This window comes from Grampus griseus, assembly GCF_964374135.1.
Source record: "Grampus griseus genome assembly, chromosome: 2".
Classification (NCBI taxonomy): domain Eukaryota; kingdom Metazoa; phylum Chordata; class Mammalia; order Artiodactyla; family Delphinidae; genus Grampus; species Grampus griseus.
Window position 1 is genome coordinate 50,336,832 of NC_139018.1, and position 8,432 is coordinate 50,345,263.

General features: G+C 45.8%; 1 long non-coding RNA gene across 1 annotated transcript; it reads right to left on the reverse strand.

Annotated features, from left to right (window-relative positions):
• Nucleotides 1-2,455: 2,455 nt before the first annotated feature.
• On the reverse strand, nt 2,456-7,069 carry LOC309818888. Its single transcript, XR_014296392.1, has 3 exons — nt 6,832-7,069; nt 5,933-6,107; nt 2,456-3,087 (listed from the first exon to the last, which is right to left on the reverse strand). It is a non-coding gene; the product is annotated as an uncharacterized lncRNA (long non-coding RNA).
• Between the last annotated feature and the right edge of the window lie 1,363 nt (nt 7,070-8,432).

Sequence of the window (8,432 nt, forward strand, 5' to 3'; positions counted from 1 at the left end):
TTTATTCTACTTTTCTAGAGTTAGTTTAGAAGTCACATCAAAGTAAATTTTCGCTGATCATCCTTGAGTTTGCTGATCCCAAGAAGGGACTCAAGGGCAGGATCCCCTGGGATCCACTCTGAGCAATGGGGAGTCCCTGTCCCCCAGGCCATCTGCTGCCCACAAGCCGGGGCACTGGACCTGGAGGGCTGCGTTTTGGTCATAATGAGCCATCTGGCTGCCTGGCAGAAGGAGCCCATGGGAGTATGTGTCTGAGATGTTACTGACATTACCACTGACCTTTGCCAAGGAGTGGCTTTGGTTTTATCCAGAATGGCTCAGCCTGGTGGTAAGAATACATCATCTTGGTCCAGGACACTTTCAGGGATTAGGCTCAAAATCCTCAGCCTCCAAATTGAATATTTTCTTGTAATTATTTTTTTTAATTGAAGTATAGTTGATTTATGGTATCACGTTAGCTTCGGGTATACAACAAAGTGATTTGAGTTTGTTTTCTTGCAGATTATATTCCATTATAGGTTATTACAGGATATTGGGTATAATTCCCTGTGCTATACGGCAAACCCTTGTTGCTTATCTATTTTATGTATAGTAGTTTGTATCTGTTAATCCCATACAGCTAATTTGTCCCTCCCTCCCTCCTTCACTCTCCCCTTTGGTAAACCATAAGTTTGTTGTCTGTGCTTTAGTCTGTTTCTGTTTTGTACATAAATTCATTTGTTTTATTTTTTATATTCCACATATAAATGATATCATATAGTATTTTTCTTTGTCTGACTTACTTCACTAAGAATGATACTCTCTAGGTCCATGCATGTTGCTGCAAATGGCAATATTTCATTCTTTTTTATGGCTACTTGAGTAATATTCCACTGTGTATATATACCACATCTTAAGCAATCTTCTGTTGATGGGCACTTGAGTTGCTTCCATGTATTGGCTATTGTAAATAGCGCTGCTTTGCGTGTCGGAGTGCATGTATCTTTTTGAATTAGAGTTATGGTTTTTTCCAGGTATATACCCAGGAGTGAAATTGTTGGATCATGTGGTAGTTTTTTAAGGAACCATAACTGTTTTCCACAGTGGCTGCACCAATTTACATTCCCACCAACAGTGTACAAGGGTTCCCTTTTCGCCACATCCTCTCCGGCATTTATTATTCGTAGACTTCTTGGTGATGGCCACAAGTTGAATATTTTGTTGAGCGCTAGGGGCGTATGCTGCACCTGGGTTGTTCTGTGACTTCGTCCTGCCCATCCCTCTACCTATCAAGGAGGGGGGTCTCTACCTATATTGTTGCTCTTCCATGTGTCCTGACCCACCACAATGGCAGGGCCAAAGCCTGGCTTCTGGAGGTTTTCCTTTGTTTTTTAGATAAATGTGCAATTTAAGGATAAAGAGGGTTTGATATATAATGTAGCTTTAGAAGAAATCCTTTAGCTATTCCTTGCTCCCAACAAAAATGCCACCCCCAAGATTTTCCCACATAGAAATTTTGGAGCCACTACTCATCTACTGGGACGTGTGTCCTGAATAAACTGTTTCTGCTAGAGTACCAAAGTGCAGAAGTGATTAACCTTTAAAAACTAAATGAAACATCAAGGTTGTCCATGTCATGAGTTACTCCCATGTTACTTGGTTTTGGTGGTTTTTCTAGGTGGGAGAGGAGATGGTGTTACAGTCTGTATACTGGGTGTCACACCCAAGGAAGTCCAGGGAGTGGGCTGTGTTATTAGGGGTTGTTGGGAGCAGGGCAGACAGAGGCAGAGGGCAGGTGAGCACTGCCGATCCTTGGCCCTGAAGCGGGGGGGGGGGGGGGGGGGGGGGGGCGGGGAGTTACACAGCAGTAAAGAAAGGGGATTTCGAGGGTCTTAGAAAGCCAGAGAACTTCCTTCCCCTCCAACCAAGGAAATCACCAAGGAGATGGATTTAACTCTTAAGACTTAATAGCCTCCTTTGGGGGTTCTGCTTTTTTTGGGAATAGAATATTGGAGCACAGCCAGACCAGTCCTCTAAGTCAGGTTTTCTACTCAGAGTCTCAGACTGTGGCTAGAAGTTGTGATTTGCTTGGTCTGAGGAATTTTGTAAATTCAAGGTGTCATCATGCTAAAATTGGGAGAATTCAGGTAACACGGAGACTTCTGACTTCTCTAAAGAAGCAGAAGTGTTGGCAACATTAGGCTGTCATTGGTGCACGGCAACAGCAGGCGAGAGCAGGTGCTGGCCGACCCATTAGCTGAGGCACACCCGCTCCCCCCTACACACGTACACGTGCATCCCCCCTCCTGCTTGGGTGCCCTCCAGGCAGGGAGGGTCCTGCCATGGACCACCGCACCCCTGTTCTCCCTGCAACTCAGAAGCAGTCTAGACACACACTTCTGGATCAAAGTCAGCCCCGAGAGCCACGATTTATTCCTGCCTCTGCCCTCACACAAACACAAAAGGCTCCTCCCCATTTACGAAAGCCAAAGAATGTCAGCATTAACCCATGATTGAAACTTGTGAAAGAGGAGCTCAAGGCAGCTTTAGCCTTAGCATTCCACAGCTCCTCATTAGAACGGGGACTTTTTGTGACTCTGGGACAGCTGGAGACACATGACTGCATTCAGAATCTCACGCGAAGGGTGCCGGCCTCAAGGACGCAACTTGTGGGATTCCTGACGTGCTCCTCGGACTTGGGGCAGGCGTGCTGGGTGTTCCACACCACAGCACGATGGCGAGAAGGACCGGGCCGTCGGGAACAAGGCGGTGGACAGTCACCGTCTGGGCCAAGGTCCCACTGGCCCCAGGCGAGCCCAATTCACTGGCTCCAGAGCAGAACCAGCTAAGAAACAGGCACGGCCCCGGCGCCCTCTCCCCCACGCCACGCAAGTCACGCTCTGCCGTGCTGGCTGCTCCCCGGGCTACACGCCGACTCTCTCACGGGGCTTCACGGTGAGGGCCGCCGTCTCCTCTGGGCTGCACTGCGTGGAACTGCGCAGAATATGCTTCAGGGGGCTTTGGAGTCAGAGAACACTGGAGCCCCGCGAGGCATCTTAGATAGCATCTGCTCCAGGGTTCCCAACGGAGACTGCTCTTCAGAATCACCTAGAACACAAAACCCAGATTCTGAGGCTCCAGATCCCACCTCCGCAGCCTACCCCCCAAAACACACACAGTGATTCTGCTGACCAGTCAGGTTTGGGGAACCGCTGATATCGTCCGAACCCTTCACTTCTGTTTCTGAAGTACAATCCTGGGTTAAGTAAGTTTTCCAAGGTCACACAGCTGGTTTGGCAGGACTGGGCTTAAATTACGGGTCTCTTGAATATAACCCAGGGCTTTTTCTACAACACACTACCTCCTGGACGTACCCATGAAGGGAATGCCAGACGACCCCAGAGGGTCTGGGTAAGGAAAAGGCTAAGAGGCATAGTCTTTGTGCATGTGAAGTAACCCCAGATAGTTTCCCAAATACTGGCTCCCACTGTGGTTTATGACTCAGATGCCATAGTCTCATGTCATCTGGGCAGGAGATTCTGCTTCTGGCTCTATAATTACCCCAGTTTCACTTGTCCTTTGAGAGGTCAGGGAAAGAACTGTGCATGTGTGTATCGACTTCTCTGTGCCTCAGTTTACCTCTATAGAAAATGGAGAGAATGGTGGCACCCTTACGCCTGCCTCTTTGGAGCTCTGCAGACCTATTGCATGGCCACACAAAGGCATCCTGTGACCCCCTAGGCAGAGAAAGAAGCCTTCCGTACCCACACAGAGCTAGTCTTAAACTCAAGGCCACTCTTGCCACATTTTAAATAGTTCTATGTCAGAATACCACTGTGACTCCTCTAGCTACCCTGCACGCCCTCCAGGAAGGGCTGCTCGTCTCCTCCTGGTCTCTGGAGGGCTGGTGAAATATTTCCTGTGGGTGATCTTGGGAGGAGCCCCAGTTTTGAAGGACTAAACAAGATTTAAAAAATTAGATACTACTACTAGTAGTGAATAACTGGCATTGAGTTGTTATTAAGTGCCAGGCACTCTGCCAAACACTTCACATGCATTCAATCCTCACTACAGCCCTATAAGTGAAGTGTTATGAGTGTTCCCATTTTACAGATGTGGAAAATGAGGCTCAGAAAAGTTAACTTGCCCAAGATCACATAGCTGCTAGTGACGGAGCCGTGATTCAAACCCACATACTCCAGTCTCCAGGGGCAAAGCTCTGATAAAGGGGGTGGATGAACAGGTCACTGTCGTCATGAGGTTAACCTTCCACGTGACACTGCCTTGTACTTGCCAGTGGAATGTCACGCCCTAATGCAGCTCAAGCCAAGGGCAGCTTGGGCGCTGCAGCTGTGACTGTCTGCTGGGATGTTCACAGCTCCTTCCGTTCAGGGACTGCCTGACCCAGCCTGACCAAATTAGAGCATCTAGCGGGCATGACATAATTTGACATGTACATTGTTAGCTGAACCCCTTGGGAGATGATTTTAAATAGAGACAATACCATGCTGTGAACTATTTTGGGTCACGGAGCCCTTATTCTCTAACTCTTGCAGGAAAAAAGAATTGTGCCATGATAACCTGAAAACCCCCAAGAAGCTGTTCCAGGGTCAGGAGAGCAGCAGGCTAGCTGGATTGGCAGAGATTCTTCCTGAGAGTTTCAGGGATTTCACCCTCATTTCCTAGCACTTTATCCCCCAAACATTCCCAAAACCCTAGTTAAGAACTGCTAACTCTATCCATCCTCCTCCTAGAGACTCCCTAACCAGGAGGATTCAGAACCCCAGTCAAAATCCAGCACTGGTAAGACTGCAAAACAGGCACGGCTTGAAGCCCCCATATGCACCTCCCATCCTGCTTTTCCCTTTCTCAGGTGCACAGAACCAGCAGTCTACCCAGGGCCATGCTGAGGGACCACGCAGGTCCACGCTCTCTGGGCATCACCCGATGCCCAACTCCTAGTCATAGCAAGTCTTCCCTGTCCTATTTCCCATGCCCTCATACTTGCTTCCTGACCTTCCTAAAGAGTATGTGCATCCCTGTGTGCTAGTGCCACTGATACTCATGGCTTAGACCTACTGACTATGACACGTAACCAGCACCCAAGAAATGTTTAGTGTTGAATTAATGAATGAAAGTAAGAGTAACAGTTTCTCTGGCAATCCCATGCCTTACTCCCAACCAGTAAGTTCAATACTGGTTTTCAGGCTAATAAAAATGAATTTGGGAGCAAAAGACCTTTGCCTTTTAAAAAACTGAAGCCCTTGAAATAACACTACTTGAGAAGGATGACCAGGAGAGATATAGAGCACATGGTGGCCTTCCCATATGCATTTCTTTCTTCCCCTTCCTAGCAGGGCCCCATACTTCCCAGCCATGCACTTGGGAAGGATTAACCTAATTGCAGTTCTCTGGGCAGACCTCGGTCAGTTCAAGCCATCCAGTCGGTTCCATTGTCCTAGCTACCCTAGCCACAGTGATTGGCTTGGGGATGGCCACCTGGTCCAGATATAAGGAGATTTTGCTTTCGTGATCATTAGGTGGGACAGTCTAAGAATAAAACCATGGCAGACTAAGAAGAAATGAAAAGACACTGGGTCTTCATTGGCTTGTCCAGCTACTACATCTGGCCTTACCTAAGCCCACTCAACCTCTGGTCTTCTCAATTACATAAGCAAACAAAGCCTTTTTTGTTTAAGCATAATGAATACATAATACAATAATACATAACCCCTTGATTCCTTTTATGATTGAGCTCAGAGACTATTTTGTCAAGTTACATCACCCTTATCTTACAGCTTATTTAACTTAAAAAAATAAACATACCAAAAGACAAACAAATGAAATCCCTAATTTTTCACTCTCTGGTCAAAGCCTTCCAAAGATTCCCTAGGCTTGTGATGTCCCAGGTGAAGGAGGAAATAACAGTGGTTTCAATAAGATAGAAGCTTACTTCTCTCTCATACAAAATAAGGCTGGATTCTGGCTGGTATGGGAGCTACAGTGTCATCAAAGTTCCAGGTTTCCTCTGTCTTTTTATTCTGCCATACTTAGCATATGGCTTCCATCTTGAATTCACTTCATGGTCCAATGTGGCAGCTAGAGCTCCAGCCATCACATTGATCTTCCTATTCCAGGAAGGCACAGGAGGGAGAAGGGAAAAAAAAAAAAAGATGACATCAGTAGTCTAGCCCCTCTTAAGGCATCTTCACAGAAGATCAACCCAACAACTTCTGCTTGTATCTCAATGGCCAACCCAGCTGCAAATGTGGCTGACAAATGTTATCTTCCAGCTGGGCACATTGTCATCCAGTTTAAAATCTTGGTTGTGTTATGAAGGAAAAAGGGGAGAGTAGATACTGGGTAGGCAACTAGCAGTTTCTGCCCCACCCCACTTAACAACCAAGCCTGACTTTGGTGTTCAGTTCTTTTTTTTTTGAATTTTATTTTATTTTATTTTTAATACAGCGGGTTCTTATTATCTATTTTATACATATTAGTGTATATATGTCAATCCCAATCTCCCAATTCATCCCACCATCACCACCTCCGGTGTTCATTTCTGTCGCTCGGTACCTGCTCCTCCAAAGAGACCCCCTGGTTCAAGCTGCAATTACTCTCTCTGCAGACCCTTAACATCCCAAGTTGGTCCCCCCTCCACCCTGCCCTCCACCTGCCAAGGATCTTCTGACCAGCATCTTCTGATTTATCCAGTTGAGAAGCACTTATTGAGCCAATAAATAAGTAAATTAGAACACTTTAGTCTTTCATTAGCATCTTGGCTTCAGTTTAACTCATAGCACACTTGACCTTCTTCTCTGTCTTGCTCTAGTCAGACCCATTCGTACTTACCCTTCTTCATTCACCAGTCTCCCTTGAACTATGTTCTTTCCAACACAGGTCTGCTCTTCAGTATCAGTTTCTAACTTCTTTCAGACATTAACGTTCTCGGTCCCATGGGTAAGAGCCTAGGGCAGCAAGGGCTATGGTCAAAACAGCAGCTGAGTGGGGGCTGGTCTGCAAATCTTCATGGATGACAGGGTGTGATTTTGTCTGGGGCCAGGTGACTGAGGCCAGGGCAATGACTTCTTTTTCAGTTCTCCCAAGGCCTTCTGACCCGTTCTTGTACATTTCAGATCCCACGGACAGCATTGCAGGCCTCAGTTAGCAATGAACAGCACACACAAGGCAAATCAAACAATAATAATGAAGTGAATTATTGCCTTTGCTAGAGGCAACACATCTGCTCCTCCGTATATCACCTGCACAAAAGCAGAAAAACACAAGAAAAAAAAAATCAATGTCTGATAATGCTAAAAAAAGTGTTACCTTGAGTCCTCATATAAAATTAAAATTTTCCATTTTGATTTTAATTATAAACTGAAAGCTATTGTAACTCAAAAATGTACATTCTCTTATGTCTTTTCAAATAGCAACATCATTAGGCAGATGTGAACAATTATCCCCAACTGGATTTTTTTTTAAGTTAAATTCTTCAGAGGAATAGATAGGTTATTCTTTAAATCCTTGGTTTAAAACTAAACCTATGAGACACAATATTATAGGTTTAACCAAGAGGGCTTGACTTTGGATTTAGAAAGTTTAATTGATCCAGTCATCCCTTTTATTAAAGCTATCCATATATTTTTAAACCAAAGAATTGTAGTAATGCATATTTTAGGGCCAGAAGCATTCATCATCTTGACGACCAAGTGATAAATGGTGAAAAGATTTGAGATCTAAGACACTCTGTTACTATATTGAAAGGTCAGGTAAAGAAATTCCAAGGGAAGGTGTCGGCATATGTCCCCTCTGCTTTTTAATTTCCAATGACAGACACTTAATTTCCATTCCAAACACTTCCCATTTGGATTAAACAGAACTTGATTCTCCAGGGAAAACTGGCAGCATAAACTAAAAAGAAATTCATCTTGCTGAAAAGCGAGTCTGTACTCAGGTGTCACACCACCATCAGCGTGACAGGATCCCCACGGAAAAGCAATGCTGGGAGTGACTTCACTCCCTTAGAAGCACGGTCACCAGTACCCAAGGATGTCAGGGGAACTGGTTGGATCTCAGAGGACGTGTCTTTTTGGTGCAGGAGAGGGCATACTGAGGAAGGCAGATGCTGAAATGGACACGGCTTATCTCAGAAAGGTGGAGAGGGCTAATCTCAGAAAGGTCATTTGAAGGAAAATTTACCCAGGAATGACATTCTCCTCTATCTTGGAGTAGAAGACCAGCCAGATACCGGCAGCCCTACAACCTGGGCTTCTTTCCAGGGCTGCAGCTCCCCTACAGGCGGTTGAGCAATGTCACCCTGGCAGCACGGAAACCCTGGACAGGCCTCTGAGACTGGGGAGTCTGACCAATAGCTCACTGATGAGAAATTGCACTGTCCTTGGAGACATTGCCTTGCCTAGACTTTAAGAGCCTCCCTTGTTTTTTCCCCT